Here is a 24,163-nt window from a genome sequence, read left to right as displayed (position 1 = left end):
TGCGATGTTAGCTTACAGCTTTCTAGAGTCCCTGCTGGCACAAGTATGAAGAATAAGGCAATTTAATATTCTGACGGACTCAGAGCTTCTCTTGTAGACCATTGTGAAAATATGTGATGAAAACTAGTATTTTTTACCAAATATGAGCAAGATGAAACTGCAAGATGTCAGGGAGCAGTGGAGGCAAGCTGCCTGGTGAAGGAGGGCAAGGCCAGCATCACAGCAAGAGATGATAGTGCCTTTTTGGTAATATATAATTTTGTCAGATGAGAAACAATATGAAGGAGGATTTTTCCTTTGAGTGGTCACTCTACCTCCTTATTTGACAGTCTTGGACTTTGTAGCTTTCCTGCCATTTATATATATATATATATATAAAAAAATATATGAGACATATATACTATATATAATACCTCCTTATTTAACAGTCCTGGACTTTGTAGATTTCCTGCTTTTATATATATATATATATATATATAAATATACATAAAAAAATACAAAAAATCATTTCCTAGGAGGAGGTGGCTCTGCCAGGTGGCAGTCACCACTTCTCTACCTCAAACCAGGATCCCAGGACTGGAAAGTCTTGCATGTCTGTCCTTGTTCCTTGAACTAGTTAGTTCTTTAAAAAAGTCCTTCCCACTACAGAAATAGTCTTCAAATGTAAGTTCAAAGAAGTTGAAACACAAGAGAACTTAAAAAATGCTTCTGACTGCAAGGAGTAGAGCACTATCTCTGCTACTTTTAAACTAACTGATTTATGGACTAGTAGTAGCTATGGTGCAACAGAACTTAGTGCTATGCTATAGTAATTATTCCTAATAAGAATTAGATGCATGCATTTTCACACATCAGGAAAATATTATCCCAATATTTTCAGTTTTCACATATGTTTTTGTAGGTAAAAATAAATAACATTAATTTAATTTATGCATACAGTCTAATTTCCATTGCTGCCTTCCTTGCTGATTTTTTTTTTCCCCAAAAAAAACCTAATAGAACTAGATTCAGGAAATCATATTTCACTGCTATAAAATAAAAAGTTCAGTGGAAAGAAATTAAATTGCTGATCAGCATACCTGTAAATAAGAATGGGTAGGAAACACAAAAGATTTGCAAAGTGTAGTAAATTATATGGCAGGAAGTACAGTCTTCATCCTCACCACTCTGGAATAACAACTACCTCTGTCTTTCCAGCAGTATCATTGTTCTCTCTAATCTCTATTTCACAAGGTATAAAGTTTTCATTCTATTTCTTTTAGTATATGACAAGTGTCAAGGTGAATGCCAGTCTACCAGAAATTCAGTCCACAGAGGGTTTTTCTAGATATCTGGCAATAACTGACTAATTTAGAATTGAGTAGGACAATATAAGGTGTATTGCAAATTAATATATAGCCACATCTAAAATTACACAGGAAATATGCATAGAGGTGCATTTCCAAGTGATACAATTAGAAATTACCATGATTACCTATCAGAAAGGATACCTACATTTGTGCATGTGTGTGTGTGTTTTGTTTGCCTGTAGGGATTTGAAAGCATTGTTTCACAAAATGCTTAAATGCTGCAACTGCTTTCATTTATCATTTCTGTCACTTTTACCTACACCTAAGAGTGTGTCACTCCATCACTTGGCCTCAGTGTGGCTCAGCTTGGAACCTTGAGACAATTCCCAATTGTAGATGTACACCTTAGCCTCCCCAGATTTCATGGTGGGATCTGGGTGTCCACCTGCTCAAAGCGGGAAACCTCTGCAGAAGCAAGTTCACTGGGGTATGTCCACTGCTCTGGATAACATGGACACTAGAAGGTATTTTATTTGGCATTTTTAAAATATGAAATTTAACAGGATATTTACAAAAATGTATGGCACGTGGAAGTTGCATGAAGCTAAAAGCAAGTCAGTAGAAAAATGCACAGCATGTAGCAGGTTCAACCTGCATCCAATTCATGGTTAAGTTGTTAACTTCTATGAAAACAGCTTTAGAGCTGATTTTACTGTTGATTTTGACAATGTCACAATGAGAAAGCTGAAAATCCGCTTTCTACGCTGGGGAGAGAACAGAATTAAAACAACTGTAATGTCAACAAAAAAAATCTCTGTGGATTTAGTGGCTTTTTAGAGATATGTGTGCTAAATAATATGAAAGGAGTATCTCTGCGAGTGTATCTCCATAAACTCTTAAGGTAAACCTGCAGGTTTACGTAGCACCCTAGATGACCTAGATGGCAACTGAAAATTGAAGAACTAACATGGACTGCAACAAGCATGGAAAAGTTTTTTTGTACAAGTTCTTGTAGACAGACAACTGGGATGAAGAATATATAATTAGAAGTGTCTTGAATCTTATTATTAAAGGGCTGCAGGGACTAGAAATGCCCCACACTAGAGATAAGTTTAACAGAAGTGTGCATATAAAATGATCAAAGAAATGGTCACACCCAGAGAAATTCGTGAAACATTTCAGATATTTTGAGATACCTCTAAAATCTCTCAAGATCATAAGTATTGTTTTGGGATTTTTGTTTATTTCTTAAACTAACTTAAGTTTCAAAGGACTTGGGTTTCTAAGTAAAATGGCCAGTATTTGGAAGGGTGTAGGAGTGTCTAGAGTATTGAGCAAGATGAAAATATCTAGATAGGAGACTGCCAGTTGCCAGATTTACAGCATCTTTGTGCTGTGAAAGAATCAATATATATGCTTGATATTATTAAAAATATTTATTCAAGTGTTTCCTACTAACATTTAAAACTTACGATGTGCGTGCAAGAAAATATACTGAGAGCTATATACACTGGACAATCCTGAGATACAAATAGCTGCGCACAGAATCTCAAAACATTGCAATGACTCCCTAACGCTACCAGAAATTGCCCTTCCTATTTTCTTCAGAGGGCTACTGCTTTGTAATGTTCAATTACTGTACTTTAAACACTTCTGGTTTTAATTTCAACTTCTCTGTGATATCTTCTTTTTGGTTACCCCTACTGGGTTTTTGTAGTCATATTTTTTCCTAGTCTTTACTTCATGCTGCAATGTATTACATTTTTTCTTTTTTCATGATAATGATAATTCTCTATTTCCCAAGGGTATTTTGAGGATACATTAATTAATATGTATGAGGGGTTCAAACTGTAGTGATACGCACTACTGAGGCTGTATGTATGCCTGTGTGTATATATCTCTACAGAAACACACATCTACACACATATATTTAAATCAGTGTAGTTATTGCTAACTGGTATATATAACTATGACATGAATATATAAATACTTTACATTTCCTCTGCATTGTTCTCTCCCACTGCTTGATCAAGGAGATACACCTGTTATTCTGTTGGCTGTACTACGTTCATTACTGTTATTGATAGGCTGCATTGCTGAAGGCTATGTCTATACAGAAATGTGGGAGCACTCCGTAGCGTGGCTCATACTTTTGATTCCTGAGACATTTCCACTGGCACCAGGGCCAGAGCTCATCATGGCTTTTCTCCAGCCTGCCCAACAACCTACACAGTTTTTGGGTTTTGGGGTTGGGTTTTTTTCCATATTGACAAAGGTGCGAGGTGCCAGTGCATGTCTAAGGTTTGTTTCAGTATGGAAAGTGATGGACTTTTTATTAGACCAAGAGTTAAGGGCTCCAAAGCCCATAATTTTTTATATAGCCTTTACAGCTCAGATGAGTTTGGACTTTGTTTTCCTAAGCATTATACAAATACAGAAGACAGAAGACACTGACAGTCTAAATAATAAGCACAAAATGTGAAACATGTCTGAATTTATACTTTCTCTGTTATAGACCTGACTCTCTAGTTTTTTGACAGTAAAATTCTTTAGATATCAACATTATATATTCTCTATATTTTGGGTACAACTTCCTACTGTTTAAACCTTCAGGCATGGCCCAGGATATAGTGGGCATCCAGGGCATGTTTTAGCCCTGTGTTTGAGCTGAAGTGTATGGCTGTTCTTGCAGAGGTCTGTACCTGCCTGAAGTTCAGACGCCTGGGGCACTGTTGATTGTCACATCTGCCCTAAGCCACCACCACATGGCTGATACCATCCAGCCAAGAAGATCTTGGAGTTCAGACCAGCCTAGGCCTCACACCCTCTGGGCATTCTAGGCCTGATTTAAATGCTGATTGCTAGCCCAGAACTTCAGAAATCTCGAGCAAGCTGGGCAGAGAAGCCTAGGTCTTTCTTGTTGGGATTTGCACAACAGATATCCTCAGCTCACCATGGCTGCATCCAGGAGGTGGTGCAGGGATTTCCCACAAATCCAATGTTGCGTGCTCAGTGCTCTCACTGGTAGTAAACCTGGCTGTAATTCTTCAGACAGACAGACAGAAAAACACATTTGTAGATATCTACAAATATCTGACATAGCTCTGTGGTTTTCCCTGCAGAAACAGAACCTAAGGAGTCTGAATTACAACCTAGTTAACTGAAACAAACGTATTTGTATCTGTACCCACACAGCTCACTCTTGTTTCCTCTGTGTAGCTTAGTATTTATGTAAATTTAGAATTTTGACACTTATTTAAAACTTTAACAAGAAATAATTGCAATGCTACATTTCAAACAGAGAACTGTACACATTTTAATCCTTGTTTTATAGTACTAAAATTTATTAAAATGGTTGAAAAGAACAGTCTGTATGATAACATTACCAAGAATATTTTAATTACATGTCAGAAATGTACGATTTTATTTCAATCATCTGAAAAGTAATGCATTCAGTAATGTTTTGCAAGGTAAGACTCTCTTTTTCAATTTTTTTTTTTTTAAATATAGTTATAAACTGAGGGCTGTTTGTCTAGCAACTTGTTTTAAACATTACACATTATACATATAATACATAAATTCAGGTTGGTGCATTAGCTGTCAAATACAATGAAAACTTTGAATGCGAGATTTTGATACTGAAAATCCATATTATCATAAAAAAGTAGTCTATTTATTAATAATTCAAAGGACCAGATGGATCACATAGATTTTTGTAGCTCATCTGAGGACCCAGAGTCTAATCTAAATTCCCACCCAAGCAAGAAGCGAGTCAGTTGACACATTAAACCTGGTGATGCTGGCGCACCTCTTAAAGTTTTGCAGTGACCTTTATGAATGAACAAAGATCAGAGAAGCTGCTGGGAGGGCTGCAGAGACCATCTGTGTACTTTCTAGAGAAAGATTTTCATGACAGTGTATACAAAACCATGTAAAAGCTCAGTACCAGAGAATCCATCCAGTGACAGCACAAAAAGAGATTATTTTCTGTTTGTGATTTTACTACTTTTTTAGGTGCTGACTCATTAGTAGTTGAAAATATCTCACTCTGTTACATTCTTTGTGGGTGAACTAGATACCTGTATCTCTAGCTAAAGTAACAGCAGAAATGTTACATTTAGATCAGAAAACCTCCTTCTGAATAGGCAGTATTTGTCTCCTGAAAAAAAATTTGGAGCTTTGATGAGGTTCTTTTTTTCTGAGATCTCTTAAGATCATTTTTTGTGCTTCGAGGTACTTTATGCAGCAAAATTGTACTTAAGCTCTAACCCAGTTTTTTCATAGACATCCTACTACGTGTCATTTAAAATGAGAAGATGCTTTACAAAGTATTATATTTTCAGAAAAATATACTCACCTCAGAAGGCAGCAAAATACAATTGATGGTAGTTATAAGATAAAAGCACTGTATTTCATATGATTAAATTCTCAAAGCGAATAATTTAAGGAAATGTGGTCATAAGCAACTTAGTCACATGGTTAAAGGTTTTGGGTTTTTCCAAGTAGTGTCACCAAACAATGACAGTGACTGTCATTGAACAAAACACACCTGAAGCAACCCTTGCCCCTTGCAATGACTATGGCACAGAGATCTGGAAAGGAGGATCAGGCAAATAAGACACTGGAAGAATGAACTATTGTTCCAGAACAATTGTCTGGATCATTGAACCTGGTCTCACAGTGCAGCAGTCAACCATATCACATATTTTATTTCTCAGTTTATCAAGCTGCAACTTAAAATTAGTTTTTATAACTCTTTTGTCTGTATGGGGGATCCTGAAATGTAGGATCACATTTGTTGTTTTGCACACTGGGGTCAGCTAGAATTCACAGTTTTTTTTCTGTTCCTAATAATCCTTCATTCTGTAGGAAAAACCCCTTTGTTAGCCTCCAAGTATAAGATCTATATAGGCATTTTACTTTTTATTACTAAATGCCATCCCATTTTATTTCTCCCTTTCCAAAAGCATTCAATTCTTCCTGTATAATTTTGTAATCCTTCCTGCATGAACAGTTCTTCCCAATTTTGTGCCACTACACAGTTCAGCTATAAAAACTCTAGTTTGTGTGCCAAAGTCTAAATGAAAAAGGTAAATGATGTCCAGTAGTTAGAGTCCTTGTGAAATTTACTATGACGTCCTTCAGACACGCTCTCCTTTCAACACACTCTGTTGCCAACCTTACTTTAATTTCTTCCCTAATTCACAATTCTTGTACTAAGAGTTCTTTTATTCATCTTCTCTATTTCAACAAGTAATTACTCAAGTGTTTTGTAAATATCTCAGAAGTTTAAATTTCTCATAATGGCATAACTCCCTTCAATATTTACTGTCTGATAGTATTGAAATAGTTAGATCAAAACTTGGGATTTAGAAGCAGATTCATACATCCCCAGTAGAAACTCTCTCACAATTCTCCCTCAAACAGTTTTGACCCAAAACGTTAAGGTTTCTATTACATTTACTTAACTCATTCATGTATAGTGTATATCATCATCTTTACCTGGATGTATTATACACATATTTCAAACCTAATGGACAATTCAATACTTTTCTGTTATCTTTTCTCATACTTTCTACAAGGAACAAAAATGCTTTCATTTGGTTTTCCAGCCTCAAACAAATATCTCATTTGTTTCTCTGGTTTCACACAGTCCATTAGGTTGATTAGTCCCTTAGGTCTCTTAGCTATTTACCTGCCCCATGCTCTCATCAATAACATCTTTCTCTTTATTGGCCCCTCTTGAGGGTCGAGGAAGGGTTAATGGAAGAGGATTATTGATACCCATCACCTTGTAGTGTACTCCATTTCTTGCTTTCTTGATGTGGTAGACCTGACAGCTCCCAGGGCAGCACTGCAGCATGTCTCCAGCTCCATGTCCTCCTCATGTCTCAGCAAGGGAGTTGGGGGACATCTGACACTGACTGCCAGGATACAGGGTCTCACCCTGAGAGGCCAGGGGAGAACTCTCTTCTCGTCACATGGGGGCTATTTCTGCCTTAGATTATTCTCAGTGTTATTTCTTTCCCTCATTATATTGATATTAACTCGATATTCCTGTTGTTTTAGGGGACAATGATGTGAAGCTGGTCTTACTCAAGCATACTTCCCTTCTAGGTCTATGATTATTTCTTTCATTAGTGCTGCAGGAAAGAAAGGGAAGAAGGGAAAATGGGTTTCATCTATTGCTCTGACAAGTGCACAAAGTGGACACTTTTGTAAAAAAAAAAAAAAGAGATAAAAGAACATAAAGATAAAAGCCTGTATATAATTGCAAAAATATTAGTATTATTTAAAGTGTGAAATTTGTCAAAATGTCTCCTTTAATAAACATGAATAATTGGGCATGTGTTTGAGCAAATTTGCACAGAAACTCCACAACTGTATATGCTGGAAGGTTTGGTCTGTTTGTGCATTTTTTTTCTTTTTTTTTTTTTTTATTTTTAATTTTAACAGAATTCCTGTTAGGACAAAGGGTCTACCTTCATTCCAGGGGCAGGCAGGCACTACCATCTGGAAACACTTTTGTTACCAAAGTGGATATCTGAAATCGGAGTTTAAAGTCAAAAATAATAATCATCTGGCCTGGTCCTGTAAGCAGCAAGTTTATTTTAGGGCTAGATTAACAAATTGCAAGTACAGGATTTTTGCTGCATTTTTCATGCAAGCAAGTGACTGTGTTATTTAGAAAGAAACCTTGTAGACCTAGAGAAGAGAATTACTGACATTTGGGGTTGGGCTAACCAAACTCCAGACCCTAACATTTAACTCTACTTAAAATAAAAGCTGTTTCAAATTCAAATTTTGAATTCTTCATTACACCGGGTGACCTTGAAAACTGTGAAAAAAAGAAACAAATTCCATTTTTGTAGAGTTCCAAAGTGTGAGAAATAATGGTGTGTAAGGAAAGAGAAGGCATTTTCATTACCTTAAAAAAAATGAAATTGACTATCAAATATGCAGTCTTTTTAACTCATGTTAAGTAAAGTTCCTTGCTGTTTGTTTTTTTTTCATTGCTGATTTAAAATTTAAGTTTGGCAAGGCAATTTAAGGCATCTGCAACTGGCAGGATCTGGGTGTTTGTCTTTAGTGACTGTCTTAGAACTTTGGATGCTGTTTTAGCATCATTTCCATCATGCATAATAAAACAGAGGCAGAAAAATACATATAATCTCCAGTCTCCTCCAGAATATGTTCGCACAAATCCAATGCTGCAAATAAGTTGAACTGACAGAAAAAATTTTAGGCCATATAAATAAAAATGGGTTTTTGAAGTAATTAATTTTGATTCTTTATTTTAAAAAAAAATGAATTAAGCTATATTAAAAGTATGTATTTTATTTTTGAAGGATTTTAGAAGTGCTTGAAGTCTTGAAAATGAAACAAATGTTTCTTTTCAGATTGTTCATGTCTTTTCTGGTTTGATAAGGCAACCCAGGATTTTTTTCTGTTTATGACTTTATTTATAGTGCAATTGTTTGGATTTATAGATTCTCTAGTTTTAGATGAGAAAATAAACCACCTCATTTTAGTTACATAGGCCCTTATACTAAGGACAAACACTACCTTATGGAATTTATGGCTTATAAGAGGCATGAGTTTCTCCAGAATTCTGTGAAATTCAAAAAATTCAAATATTTTCAAATATTTGAAGCTCAAAAATTTCAAATATACCACAATTTTTAATAATAGCACTTTTCCCAAGTTCTTTCCCCCACAAAAACAGAGGTACTAACTAACATGATTATTTTTTTCCTCACTTTATTTAATATGTAAAGGAATTTCATTTTCTGAATCAATGCTCTAAAGTAAGTTACATAATGGAAACTAAATAAGCTCATTCTTTAAGAAGCTCTGATAAGTCCCTCTGCATGCAAGCAATGAAAACCTAATGTCTGTAACTTTTTCCATTTAAGCTACAGGTCAGCAGGCAGTGGTGTTACACGGGGAAGAGCAAAAATAAATAGAAAGATCTTCTGCAGCAAATGGACTTACAACTGGCTATGTCTGCATGCCCTGTTTCCTTTTTAAGGATAGTAACAAACCTTTGCTAAAATCCAAGGGAGACATAATACACTAAAGCTTTCATTCTTGTGGACACATTGCTTATGGTATTAATTTATGTGTCTTAAAATTCATACTAAAATGCACCCCACTGCTCCTAAAAAAAAAGAAATAGGAAGAATAAATGCAAGACAGTATTGACAAAATAAGAAATTCACACTTTACGGATGAGAGGACAATGTTTTAGTTTAGTATTGAGTGGGAGGCTATAAGAAAGGAAGTTAAATATGCAATGGAATTGGATAGCCTGACTGCAGAATTTTTTGTCAACAGTTGCATAAGAATACATACTGGAAAGGGTAATGTGAATTACTGATACATATCAATAAGCTCCATTCTAAATGAAGCTTCAATGAGAAAACACACTAATAACTCATAGCAGTTCAATTGCAACATATGTCTAGGTCATTCAGTGGAAACAGAAAAACAGTAATAGAGAGAAACATTAGGATATACAGGTAAAGCAGAATTGTGTTGTCACTATATTAAAAATTGATTGGTACTAATGTGAGAGCAGCCATGTTAAGTGCAATCAAAAGTCTCCCTGAACTTGTAGACTGTATCCAGCAGGGATCAACTTTAGATGCCTAAAGAAGATTGTGGAAATAGACAAAACACTCTTAAATTTTTCGAAGTCGCCAAAAATTTTAGTTTCGTTGACAGCTGAGCCAGAGGAGGTACCTCTGCATCTGGCTGCAGATGTTCTAGGGTTAGGAAAAAAAGCAGTAAAAATTATAAGAAAGATTAAAAGGCAGAAAAATACAACAGAGAATTCAAGAGCTGATTAAACAGGAGAACACAAAACAGATCAATATTGATCAATGAAGGATATACAAGTCAGTCTGACACCCATTTTCAAACCAGAAGAACTAGTTTATGTTGTGTGAAATGGCGAAGTAAAAATTAAGATCCAATACAAGGGAATTACGTTAATTACACAAAAAAGGATTAACCTGTGCCCAATTCTATGTCATAACTGAGAAGGGGACTTTAAAAAATAAAGAAGTACATGGATAATAAAAATTTCAACGAAATAAACATGGTAAAACAGTGCAGTTTCTCTTCTAGGCTAACACAAAGTGAGAGTGCTAAAGATCTACACTGTATTATATGTAAAAAAGGATCAGCATGGTCCTACCACATAAGTCAAAGTGTCATCCCATGAAATTTACACAGATTCTGCAAGATATATGATCCAATACCAATGTGTGGCATAATGGTTTTTTTACAATTTATTTTAATTAATCAAATGAAAAGATATTTACACTTTCAACTATGTCTAAGAAAATTAATGGCAACTATTATACATGAATTCCAATTCAATATGGTATATGGCAGGATCTAATAAATTAATATGATATAATAAAACAGGCAATATCAACATTTATATCAGCAGTTAATTTCTGATTTTCAGTAGATTCTAATAAAAAGTAGAAAGGAAAGTGATAGTTATTTCCATGCATTTTGAAATCTTGCTATTTTAGTTCACTGTTTTGCTTTAAAAATACAGTTTTGCTAATTCCTAGTGCAAAATGATGAAGACATACAACGCATGTCTTTTCTACTTTATCAGTACTAATGGGTCAATAACAAAAGAACATGCAGCACATGTCTGAGCTAATAACCTACACAGGAAAATTCAGGTTTTGTGGTGTTGGCTGTGCATCTCCATGTGTTTTGCTGCAATGTATATACCTGTATGTATATTTCTGATAGAGGAGAATGGTCTCGAGTAACTTCAGAGTCCATTGGGCCCTCAAATGACCGAAGTGTGACCGCTTCTTAATCTTAAGTTTTCGGGACAGTACTATTACTCCCAAAAAGCCAAGAAGCTGTCAATGTGATGGAAGACAGGAAAAGTGGTGGTGATTAATTGGGATGTATTAGAAAGTGTGGGACCTGAACATGACACAGATGGTATAGAATAAGGGGTGGATACTGTGCTGGTTTTGGCAGGGATAGAGTTAATTTCCTTCCTAGTAGCTGGTACAGTGCTGTGTTTTGGGTTTGGGATGAGAACAATGTTGACAACACACCGGTGTCTTAGTTGTTGCTGAGCAGTGCTTACACTAGTCAAAGGCTTTTCAGCTTCCCGTGCTCTGCCGACTGAGAAGGCTGGAGGTGCACAAGAAGCTGGGAGGAGGCACAGCCAGGACAACTGACCCAAACTGGCCAGAGGGACATTCCATACCATGGGACGTCATGCTCAGTACAGAAACTGGGGGAAAGCTGGCCAGGGGGGCCGCTGCTCGGGGACTGGCTGGGCATTGGTCAGTGGGTGGTGAGCAATTGCATTGTGTATCTTTTATCTTTTATCATTATTATTATTTTCCCTTCCTTTTCTGTCCTATTAAACTCTCTTTATCTCAGCCACTGTGGGGGCGGGGAGTGAGCAAATGGCTGTGTGATGTTTAGCTGCCTGCCAGGTTAAAACACAACAACCGGGAAGAAATCTTTTCAGTTAGGGAAAAAAGAAACATATCAGAATAAATTTGTACCATTGTAATGAATGCTCTCAAGAAAGATGCCTCCACTGCTCATTAAAAATGCTAGCAGAACAAAACCTGCCTATAGTGTGGCCCCAGGAAGAGCCTGAAACAATTCGCACTACTACATTAAATATATCACCCACTGGAATTCAATCTGAGATGTTATTCCTGTTTTTACAAATCCATGTTGTACTGCTCTAATTTTGGAGATATACAGCTCTAGTCAATGTTGTTTTGAACAGGCTAAAACACAAGCTGTTCTATGATTATTGCATATTTACCCTCCTGGCAGAGTGAGGTATTAAAAAAGGTAGCATCTTCAGCAGCAAGATTTCTTATTTTCTACTCTAGCAGTTTTGCAGATTTTGGCAAAATTCATAACCAGATTGAGTCCTTAACATGGCTTGTGCAAATCTTATGAGGCACTGTAAAGCCAGATAGATCTTTGTAATCATTAATTAAAATAAATATCAATTTACAGGCTACCCTTGTTTGCCCCATAAGATTCTGTCTATAATCATTTGCTAAACAGCTCTGCATTGCTTGTTGACTGTTCAGCATCTTTAGCTAATCTCTCAGTTTGTGATGCAAAGACAGTTTTACCTCTAGGCTTGAAGTGCATCGTCATGAGGGACCTTGCTGACTGACTAACTGAAAGGTGGGGTTTTTTTTCACTCTGTTTCAAAAAGAACCAAAATTATATGGCCATTTGCAATTTTTATGAGTTTATTCATTGAAAACTAGTGGAAATACTAAAGAGCTTTGATTTAGGCAGGCATTCCGCTATAGAATGGGATAAAAAAAAAGCTGCTACAGTGTTCAGTGAAGCCAGTGAAATCCTTATTAGCACCAGAGTTACTTTTAAATGGTTATCACATTCGGATACTAACAGAAGCTTATATTTTTTGCAAATGCTTATAATTACTGTGTCTCCTTATATAGATTTTAAAAATATTCACTGCAAATACATACTTTTTCTCCCCATAAGTCATATCTTCCCTGTTTTGCTAAAATCTCAAAAATGAACTTATTTTCAGAATAAGTAGTAACTAAATATAGTATTTGTTTTGTTTCTTTTCTTTTTCAATTAAAAATATTCCCATTAAAAAAAAAAGGCTTTATTTTTTATGCAACAATTATCAATTTAAAGCTAAGGAAATGTAAATATTTTGCATGTTTTCAATGAGACTGAAAAGGGAGTGACTTTGATAGCTGTGTGTTATCAAAAAGGATTCCACAAAATTGAAAAAGAAAGGTTTTCTGTGTTATACATTAGTAATTGTGTATTCTCACATGAATAGGATTGCCTATAGTTTGACACCTGATTAAGATCAGATGGAAGAAAGGCTGCAGACCCTGTGCTCCACAAGAACCTGTACAGCTGACCTTACCCAAAAGCTCAGACACCACTCCGGCAGAGTAAGACATGAGATGAGGAACTGAATGATTTTTCCCTTCATCGCTTGCATCCCATCGGGATTTTTAGTTCAGAGGTAATGGAGCTCTACAACTGTTACATGAGATCGTTCATCTCAAGTTATCATGTAAGTTGCAGAATCTTCCCCTTTCCTGAAAAAGCTTCTAAATTACAGGAAGGGATCACAAACTCTTCAGATGAGTTTCGGTTATTAGGAATTATGAAGTGGAAAAAATGAGCTTTCTGAAAATATACTATTCATTAAAAAAGAAATTTAGAAAAAAGTAATTCAGAAAGACTGAATTATTAGCAATTCTTGAGGTATTTGAGTTCAGAAAGCAGTCACTTTCACATAGGCTTCTCTGATTTTCTGGTCACACCTCCTGATCACTACTTATTTTTGATAACTCTAAAACATTCAGCTCTATGTAGCCAAGAAGAGGCTGTTCAGGCTGCCTTCCTCCATGCTTCTTATAGCGATGTGAACTACAGTGGGACACAAGCACATCCTTTATGTTTAATATTTCCCATTACTCTAACACGGAGTGTTAGAGTAAACCAACCAGCATTTGATGTGTTGGGTACTGTCTAGGGAAGCAGGAGGTGTGACTTTGAACCTTTCACAGAGAAAAGGAAACAGGACTCATCTAACCCAGGTGGTGGTGGAGTGCTCTAACCTTTCAGCTGCTGCATAGAAAGATGCTGATCTTTTTGCTGGCCCTGGAAAAAGTGTAGGATCTTTCTCTCAGTTTTAAAATAAAAGAACATTTAAGAAAAGTTTAAAACTTGCCCATCTCAAATAGAAAGAATAACTCAAGCTTTGGAGACAGCTGGGATTTAAGGTGCAGTAATCCCTCTCCTCAGCATTTTTTACAGGTTGTCTAGGGCAGTTCTATTTTGCAGTCTGCTTTTTATGATATCTACTCGGAAGCATCTAACTCCACTATATATTGTGGAAGCAATACTTCTGAATCCTTATCCTGAAATTCCACCAAGGACCTGATTATTGATCAGTTTATTCAATATCAAAAGTTGTGATAGGAGCAGGAAGTTAAGGCAGCACTCCCAAATTCCATGCTAGTGTACCCAAACCACTTTCCCATTACCTGGCTTACATGCAGCGAAAATTTTATTCAGCCCCATCACAAACACAATAATGAAAAATAACAAGGAACATGAACTGACACGCACATGCGGAAAGATCAGTGGTCCTCCCTTGGCTTCTCTGGGGTAGAGAGCATCGGTAAAGGAACAAAAACATTGAGATATATTTCATGGTATACACCTAGGAGTATTGTTTTGAATGGCCTTGCATCAGTTTTTCCTCCTTGTATTAGGAATGAATTACGCAGGAGAGCATGAGCAAGTGAGCAGATCCATCAGCCTGCCTCATGCTTTCCCTGTCAAAGCAGTAGCTCTGCAGAGTTGGCATGATTCATCAACACTGTTAGCACATTCTTTCATCTCCCTACATCTCTCTTAAATATATAGAAGGGAGGTGATAACCCGATCCTTTGTGCAGAGGTGAATATTTAAATCTCATGTCTTATGAATATATCTCGTGTATATAGCTTCATCTCTGCCATCACCTGATGCATAAATTTTGTTCCATCCAGTTGAGGACGAAGTAGCCTAACCTTCCACTGCTGGTTTTACTGCAAAACCTCATTCTCTCTTGAGGTGACTTTTTCCCTCACACTGTGAAAAAGAAACTAACCATATAATCTTTCAGACCAGTACAGCAAAAGATTATGTTTTACTATAATACAATGAAACTCTCATTTACCACAAAGCTCTGACTACACATTTTTCCATGGTACACAGTGACACAGATGACTGAGTTGGTGTGGACACTGATTTCTCACCTGAGAATCAGGTCTTATGACTTTAAAATGATTAGTCATGTCAATGAGAATTAGTGTATGTTGAAGAATGCTGCCTGATATTCTACACACCCCTCCTTCCAAAATCAGATGGACTATCTCCTCTTCAATTTCATTCCTTTAGTTCACAAGGAATATTTTTCTTATAGATGCTTTTGGAGAGTTGGAACTTTAAAACCGAATTGCAATACCTTCATTTTTTCTATGGCTATGGTTCTTGTTTCCTCCCTGTTTCAGTGCAGATATATAAAATCATGATTTTGGCGCTCAGATACTGCAGTAATAGGATCTATGTGGGTAATTACAATAGATGTTTCATTTTTCGATGAGTATGTTGCCACGGGAATAAAGAACACTAAATTCAACTTAAATTCTGAATTAAATTTTGCTGCATAAAAAATGGCTACTTTTACATATACACTGCCAGGTGATAAAATAACATAGAAAGCCATGTATCATGACACACTGTGATTACTAAAGCAGGCTTTAATATACCTGTTGATAATATTCCCCAGATCTCTCATATAACCAGGCCCAGTTAATTTCCCTTGATTGCTGTCTACAGAAGCACAGTTTTACTTCAGTCTTTGTCCAAATCGCGAAACAGGCATTTTGATTCACACAGTTCTTCTAAGTTTGGAAGCCAGTGTCCTTTTCTAAAATGCTGTGTGCACCACAACCCTGTATCTCAACTGAAAGCTAATTTTACTGTCTGGATAAATAAAAGCAGAATAAATAGAGAAAGGTATTTCAGATGATTACTTTAGAATCTGTGTATGACTCAAACAAAATTAGTTATAAACAAACAAATGCAATGATAGACATGTAGATAAAAGGAGTGTGCTCATGCTCGTATAAAAAGAAACAATACCATAGAAAGCAGTGGCTCTGAAAGGATTCAGGTCATGGCAAGCAACATAAAAAGGTCCTTCGATTTTTCTGCTGGTAGAAGCTGATACCACAGGTAATTAATAAAGAGTAACAGAGAAGTAATTTTATCTCTATTGATGGGGAAACTGAGAGTGGATACTCTGTACATTCTGATGTGTGTGAATTTTGTTTTTAAAAAAATGAAAAGCTGGACTAAGAACACACCACAAATACTGTTGAAGGTACTGCAGCTAGTCCTGTCAAACTGTCCTGCCTAAAGCAGTCCAGCGCTTTCACCTGTTTCCCTCTTTGGCCTGGAGTATTTTCACCTTTACAACTATTTTAAGACAGGAATTTTAGCATGGAGGTGATAGTTTGATTACAAATATTACTTCATATTTTCATTAAAAGTTTTTTTTTCTTCTGGTTTTAAGTGTCTGATACCTGTCCTAAATCTCTCAGTCTGGACCTTAAATCCTCATCAGTGCAAGGAACATTGATTTATGAGTCCGTGATAATCTACTGACAGTCTTCATTGGCCCAAAATATAACCTTTAAAGTTTCTTGTAAACATTATTGTAGGCGTGGATGTTCTAGGATTTGTGCTCAAAGATTTCATAAAATGGCTGTTAGTCTTCCCAGTGTTCAAAGAAGATAATCTATGAAGCAGTGTTAAGGAGGACATATATGCATGAAAGTGCTTGAAAAAAGACACTTCTTGGCACTTCTTGTTCTTTTTGGGGCAAGCTACTTGTAGATCCAATAGCTTATAAAACAGACAGGAAAACGGGCAAGAAGCTTTGCTTTTATGAACTTTATAAAGTAATCCACAAAAACAGAAACAAACTTATGAAAAATAGTGGAAAAAGAAAGAAGATATTTTCATTCTAATTTGATTGTATTTAAAAATGCATAATAAAGCTTAATTATGTCCTCTCTGCATAATATCTACGTACATTACACATCCATCATTCCATATTCTCACTCAGAATATCACATTTTACTAATTTTTCAAAATTATGAATATTATTACACTGTGCATAGGTGAGACGCCAACAAGTGCTCATTGTGAAAATAAAACAATTCAGTATTAACTAGAGGAATATGGAAAAATCCCATGCATTTAGCTTTTTGTAGCCCTGCAAATTGAGAATGCATTTCAAAATATGTTTAAGAAAAAAATTCCGTGAATCAGAGAGACCTTTTGTGGCATGTGAAATATCAGTGTTTCTAATAGAAAAGCTGACAGACTGTAACATATAATGGGTCTATTGGGCAATTTTCTAATATAACTAATGTATAAATGCTGACTTTCCTGATGTCATCAAAAATTCATTTCATTTCATTTCACTTCACATTTGCTGACATTTAAAGTGCATATACAAAACAATTGATTTCTTCTGGACTTCTAAACAACTTTAAATAAAACTAGTGAAAATTGATTCTTTCTTGTTTCCTGGCATGTCAATGCCAGGAATTCAGTTATTGAGCCAAATTCTTGAAAATGAACAGATACTTCATGGAAAATTAAAATAAATGTTTACCTCTAGAAGTTTTAAGGCATCTTAGAATGGTAGTCTTAAAAGAATAAATAACACCACTGACTTCTGTAGTTTCAAATGCATTTAACTTATTATAATATGTCTGAATTTAGTCTTATCCTTCAAGTGTTTACTTTTGGTTTTCACAATATTTGATAACACTCTGTACTGCATATATCTAAATTATGTTGCATGTAAGAAACAATACAATTTGTATTGGAAAAAATGGAAAAAGATACCTCTACTGACAGAAATAAGTATAGCACGTATGGTTTTACCTGATAGACTTTATATATGTGTGTTACTATAGGAAACTTTGTAACAGAAAACAGCTGGGTTTTAATCTATTTTTACTGACCTTCTAGAAAATAATTTTAAAATTCATTGAGCCAAACCTAAGAGCTTTAGAAATTCTCATTCAACCATCAGGACAGCACACGAGAGAAGCCAAATTCTCTTGGTGTGTCACCCATTTGCAGAGACTGTAGAACTAGTTTCAGGTTACTCTGGCTTTGAACCTATTCTCCTTCTAATCCAAGGAGAGACTTATGTTTATTTTCAATGGAAAGAAAATAAATCAACCCTTTCTGTATGATGCAATCAAAATTCAGTAGGATAACATGCCTCTTTTTTGTCTATATTGTCTAACACTTTCCAAAATTGCCCTGTGTCCTCTGAATACTCTGAACTCTGTCAAACACTAACTAAATGCACAAGGTCAATCTGTAGAATATTATTAAACTACTGTATACAGAAGATGGAAGCAATACTTTAGACAGAAAAGCAAGATGTAGTTGTAAATCATCTTTGCCTAAATTCTAGGTGTTCCCCATGCATAGACTTGTATTTACCAAATTACAGCTACTGCATTTTTTTTAAAACAGTGCTCATAGCTAAAGATCTAGAATCCTATTTACAAGAGGATTTTGTTATTGTCCTGCTTGATTTCAGTCCATTTCACTTGGAATCAAATTATTTTCAAAATTCCCAAGAAATAGCAGCCTAAATTTTCAGCAGCCCAAAGTGGAGGTTTTTGGTAGCTTGGTTTATCTCACAATCAAATCTTTCAATGTACTAAATACCTACTGGTGTGGGTGGGTGTAAAGAAGACAGAGTCAATCATATCAAGGACAAGAGGCAACGGGCACAAACTGAAATATAAGAAATTCTACTTATACATAAGAAATTTACTTTGAGGGAGATCAAATACTGAAGCAGATTGTTTGTAGAGCTACGGGAGTCTCCATTCTTGCAGATATTCAAACGCTGACTGGACATGGTCATGGACAACATGCTCTAGCTGACCCTGTTTTAGCAGGAGAGTTGGACTAAACATCCACAGATGTCCCTTCTAACCTAAACAATTCTACGATTCTAAGAATAATCCATTGACTCCTGCAAATAATTTGAGTTGTGCAATTTTTTCAGTGAGGAAGATATCTAATCCTGTTTTAAAGGTTACAAGATCTCACTTCATTCTTCAAAAATTCTTGTTTAATTAGTCTTGTTCATGTTAATAAAAAATATACTTTATTCCCAACTTACATTTGTGTAACTTTAACTTCTATGTAGTTGGTATCATAACTTTTTGCAAGAGATATTAAGGTATGTTAACTATTACTACCATTACTTTCAAAGGATTCCTAATATCATTCTAGGTTTCACTGAAAGAGAGGGAAGTGCTCTCATCTTTCAAGAAATTCTAGGTAGTTGGTAATCCAGTCCCATCAATTTGTCCCATGAAAGACATAAACAACAGCTTCTACCTTTGTACACACAACATATGAGCATACATGCAGAATACAGCCATATATGCCAAAATGTTCTGCAAGAAAATATTTTGCGTGATAGGGATTCAATGGATAGCAGCTTCTCCATGTTTTTGTAGTATAACATAAACATACCATATCTTGGCTGAGAGGACAATTGAGTTACTCTTGTGCCCCAATCTTTTCAAAATTAGGCTATCAAACTGATGCAGTGGTTAGCTTTGGAACCACTAGGCTAACTGTTGTCCTAATCTCCACTGGATTTTGAATTCTCCAGGGCCATCCATTTAAAGGTAATGCACGTCCTATCTCGGTTCCACTCTATCAGATTCCCTGAAATGCTTTAGTTCCTGCAATGGTAAGAAATGTATCAGTAAAATGTAGGAAGTTATAGCTTTTCCAGACCTTAGGTTCCTAATGCAAATCACAACCATTAATAAAAGGTTTGTATTTACTGTATAACGGAGATGCACATAGGCTATAACCTTGCATCCAAACAACTGACTGACTATATTTTGAATTTATTTTCTACAGACAGATACAGCACAATATTTTTAAGAATGTTCACTCACTTTTTCCAATGATACATCTTTAATTTTCTTTTGAAGTTCACTATAAACTTAGAAATGTAATTGAACAGGTTATATTACTATGCAGAAATAAAATACAAATTAAAGAATACTCTGTGTAGATCAGTACTCAGTTTTAACCTCTAGAGAGCTATGCTAGCCAAATGATCTTTCTTAACGGTGCTTATAAAACTCTCTCTTTTTTCAAATTACTGTAGAAATATTAATCAACCAGTAGAGGAGTAATTTAGAAAGCAACTAAAGGTGGGGCTTTTTTTTAAGAAAGAAAAAGCTTGAACACCATAGGCAACATTTTAAAAAATCCAGAGTGAACCAGAAAAGTTCTTTGTAATGAGAATGAAAGGCTACAAAATGTAAAAAAAAAAAAGCTGTACTTTCTACTGATGTAAATTTTTGTTACTATATTTCAGTTCAGAAAAACTTCAGCTCAGTACAGCTTCAGAAAAGCTACACTTATGTACACAACAGCTGAAAAACTGGCTCTGCTTACTAAATTTTCTATTTATTTTTTTTCTGGGTCTCACATGACTTCTCATTAAATATTATTGTTCTGCTTTGGCACTTAGTTGTGATAACATGAAAGCAATACAGATAAGAAATTAATTTGTTAAGGATGAGGGATTCTCCTAATTGGAAAGGAATAGTCCAAAGAACAATGTTTCGTTGACATGGGTTTAATACCTGACTGGCTTGATAAGGTAAAAAAGACTCAAAAAAAAAAAAATCTAAAAGCTGTCAAAATGTAGGCTTCACAAAGGATATGGTTGAATTCAGCTGAAGTCTATGAGATTCTATTTTTAATTTCAAGAAAAATACAATTATCCTTTAGCACGTTAGATGTAATTGGCTGTAATCCACTCAAATATTTAAGTATTGTTATATTATAAAATATATTTGCCATCATGCATAGGTCTTTTGGCCTGCAGACCCTTCACTGTGTTCTTAAAATATGCTGTTACAGTTATTACCAAATGGAATAGGTCAAATAAAAGAAATAAACAAATAGGTCTTTTTTTTGGTCAATTAATTCTTGTTCTTTGACCCAAAACTGTCCAAAGAACTGTAAAACAGTGCAGATCAGATGTCAAATTGTATGAGCTATAGGATATCCTTGAGACTGAAAGTGAATATTGAGGTTAGAAGTTTGAATGATTGCACATATTCATGTTTTGTGTGAAAGGAGAAGAAAACCAAGACTAAGAAAATAGGAAAATGAGGAAGAAAGTGTTAGCATACTTGGGAGGAACCCAAGAAGTATAAGCTACAGTTTCACATCAAAACAGTCAGCAGCAATACCAGCTTAAAGTATTGCATCTTCTTTCTTACTGTGACTATTTCTTTGTATTTCCCTACCATAACCACACCATAGCTGTAATGAAGGAGAGGAAGGAAAGAAGAGAAGCATTAATTGGTTCAAAAAAGACTAATTTTTTATGCTTTATGAAATAAAAAATAGTTTTGTTTTTCCAAATGACTGACTGAAAAGGAAGACTTCTTTTCTGAAACTGCCTCCTGTTGATTTTTTTTAATATGTTTCAGTCAATTTAACTTCACACAGCCTATTGCAGTGTGGAGAATACCTGTGGAACTGAGATTCGGTAATATAGTCTTTTAATTTTCCACCAATATGGAATTGTCTGGTACTCTTAGCTTTTAAATAGCTTTATATGTGAAAAGACTAAGTCATTGATGGTTCAGCTACGTATTTTTAAAGTTTAGCTCTAAGTTTCTTTTCAAGCCTGCCTTCTTAACTAGAAATAAATTATAACTTTAAAATGTTAAATGATTAAAAATGAATTTATTTTCACAATCTTTTATCCAAAAGCCAGTAAGTTAAGAATTCGCAGTATTCTAAGTACTTCTTTTGTTTTAAGAATGGAAGTAACAAAGAAATTGAGCCACAAGATCTAAATATGAATTTTTAAGAATATTTCCTTTAATAACTAATCAAGCTTTCCTAAAACAAAGTCAGAAAATTCAAGACATAGATCTCCATGCATAAGTACCTGATTTTTAGACCAGCATTATTAGCCAATAAGTACACATTTTAAAATGCAGGAACTTGTTTGCACATATCTCTGGCAGAATGTACAAAATCTTCATAACGTTGGTGAAAATGAGAGTTGGGAGAGGAAAAAGATAAACTAATAACTTCAGCAGTGAACAAGAGTATCCTGTTCTATGAATAAAGAACAAGAAAAATTAATTTAACCCATGCTAGTGATCAAGGTGAATGACTAGGCAAGAATGTGTTTTGTACTGGACATATAAGATACACAGGTCAAGTAATACAAGTACTGCACCTGGAAAGGCTTTCCATACAAGTTGTAAAACACGGCACTACAAGCTGACATTCAATTTTACAACATAGTTGTTTATCAATATGCTACAGTTTTGATGCATAATAGAATTCCTGATTTAATTCACTGCAGTCATTCTGAAGACCTGTGAAAGTGATGAAACAAACACTTGTTCATCAACACAGAGTGCAGACTACAGCTGCAGAAGCCAACTCTCAATAGATTGCAGGATTCAGAATTGATTGCTAGTGATATGATTTATCCCAATGTTAATGGAAAAAGCCTTCTAGAGTGGACTGAAGGGACTTTTTTCCCATAAATCCAGACTTAGAACTTACCAAAGAATTGAATTTTTTTTTTTTTTTCAAAAAACAATTTTCCTCTTGGCCCAATGCTTCACTCGATTACACAATTTGAGGCAATTTTTTTTCGAATGGGCTATAGTCGTAAACAGATTAACTTTCCTTCAGAGATGAAAAGCTGTACCATGTAATGATCTGAGAACTGCAGTAATAAGGAGCAAGAAAGAGAAATTAGTGTTTTCATGGGCTAACCTCAATCACAAAGAGGTAGAGCCCCCAAACTACCCACAGTCTGTGACGTCAGGGTGCACATGGTGTCAGCTGGTATGTGAGACCTGGCTCAGCATGGTCCATGGCCAAGCAGGGCAACGTTGTGGCATCTCACAGCATCACTGGGACAGGGGCTGATTGCCCCAGGCTGGGATAAAACAGGGTCCTGGACCAAGGGCAGGGTATGGGGAGGCCCTGGGGAGGCTAAGCAGTGGCAGTGCCCCAGGCCCTTACATATGGAGGGAGGTAAGTCCTTGCAGAGGGGAAATCAAAACACCTAAATTAAGCTGCTGCTCTAAATTACCAGCCAGGAAACCAATGCTTCTCTATGAACTGCACAAGAGCTTAAAGCAGACTCACCCACAGTGTCTAACATTAACCAACTATAAAATATTCCAGTCTATAAAATAGTCCAATCTGACAAACAACATTAGAGACAAAAAAAATTGGCAGGAAGATAAGTGAGCATGACTCTCAAATGAGACTAAAAAGGCTTCATTCTGCTTCTAAATGAAAGGCAGATATTTCAGTATAAAATACAGGATGAGAGGAAAATAATATTTATCCCAGACTCATTTCTTAAGTCACAGTTAAATAGTGCTGCTGGTGATACAGTGTCAGCGGCTTTATGGGACTCAGCTATAGACATCTTCTCTCCAGAGAAGCTTGTGGGTGAGGTGTTGGAGGACTGGGAGAATGGATTTCCCAAAGCAGGTTTTTGGTGGGCTTGAGAAACACAGGTGTCTGCTGTTTTGGCCACATGGCATTTTGCTTTCTGGCAAGCACCTGACAACCAAAAGCAAGTGCTTCACAAGTGCAATGTCTTGTTCAGTCCTGGTTCATCCTGCCATCAGTGACTTCTCTGCCACTGTCGTCACCTTGAGACCGGAGTGCAGCTTTGTGCAGAGCCCTCTGGGCACGCAAATTGTGCCCAGCAGGGCAGGGTGGAATGTGGCCATGCTTTAGAGCACTCTGAGGCTCAGCATAGAAGGCCAAGTGGACATTCCCTGTTTGGTGCGATTGGATTGATGTGGAAAGTCAGCTAGAGGTGGGATTTTGAAAGTGACCCAGAGCCTCAAGACCTGGCTTTCTGCTAGCGCTGCAAACCCTTTGTCTGTTTCAGAGTCTGCTTCAGAGTCTAGAGCTTATCTTAACTCAAAAGGAATAATTAAATTGTCTTTTCATGACCTTCAGGAATATAGTAACTATCCTTAGATTATGAGTGTACGTAAGAAGACCTTTAAATTGAAAAAGATCTCTTTCACATCTTTGCCTAAACAAGAATTTAAAAAGTAAAGTGTTTGTTTGTTTTTGACTTTTTCATTTTTAACCTAGGTTATATTTACATGTAGGGCCTTAAAACTGGAATCAGGGAAAGA

Source organism: Pygoscelis adeliae, unplaced genomic scaffold, assembly GCF_000699105.1.
Source record: "Pygoscelis adeliae isolate BGI_AS28 unplaced genomic scaffold, ASM69910v1 Scaffold19, whole genome shotgun sequence".
Lineage (NCBI taxonomy): Eukaryota > Metazoa > Chordata > Aves > Sphenisciformes > Spheniscidae > Pygoscelis > Pygoscelis adeliae.
Note: the sequence above shows the minus strand (reverse complement) of the source record.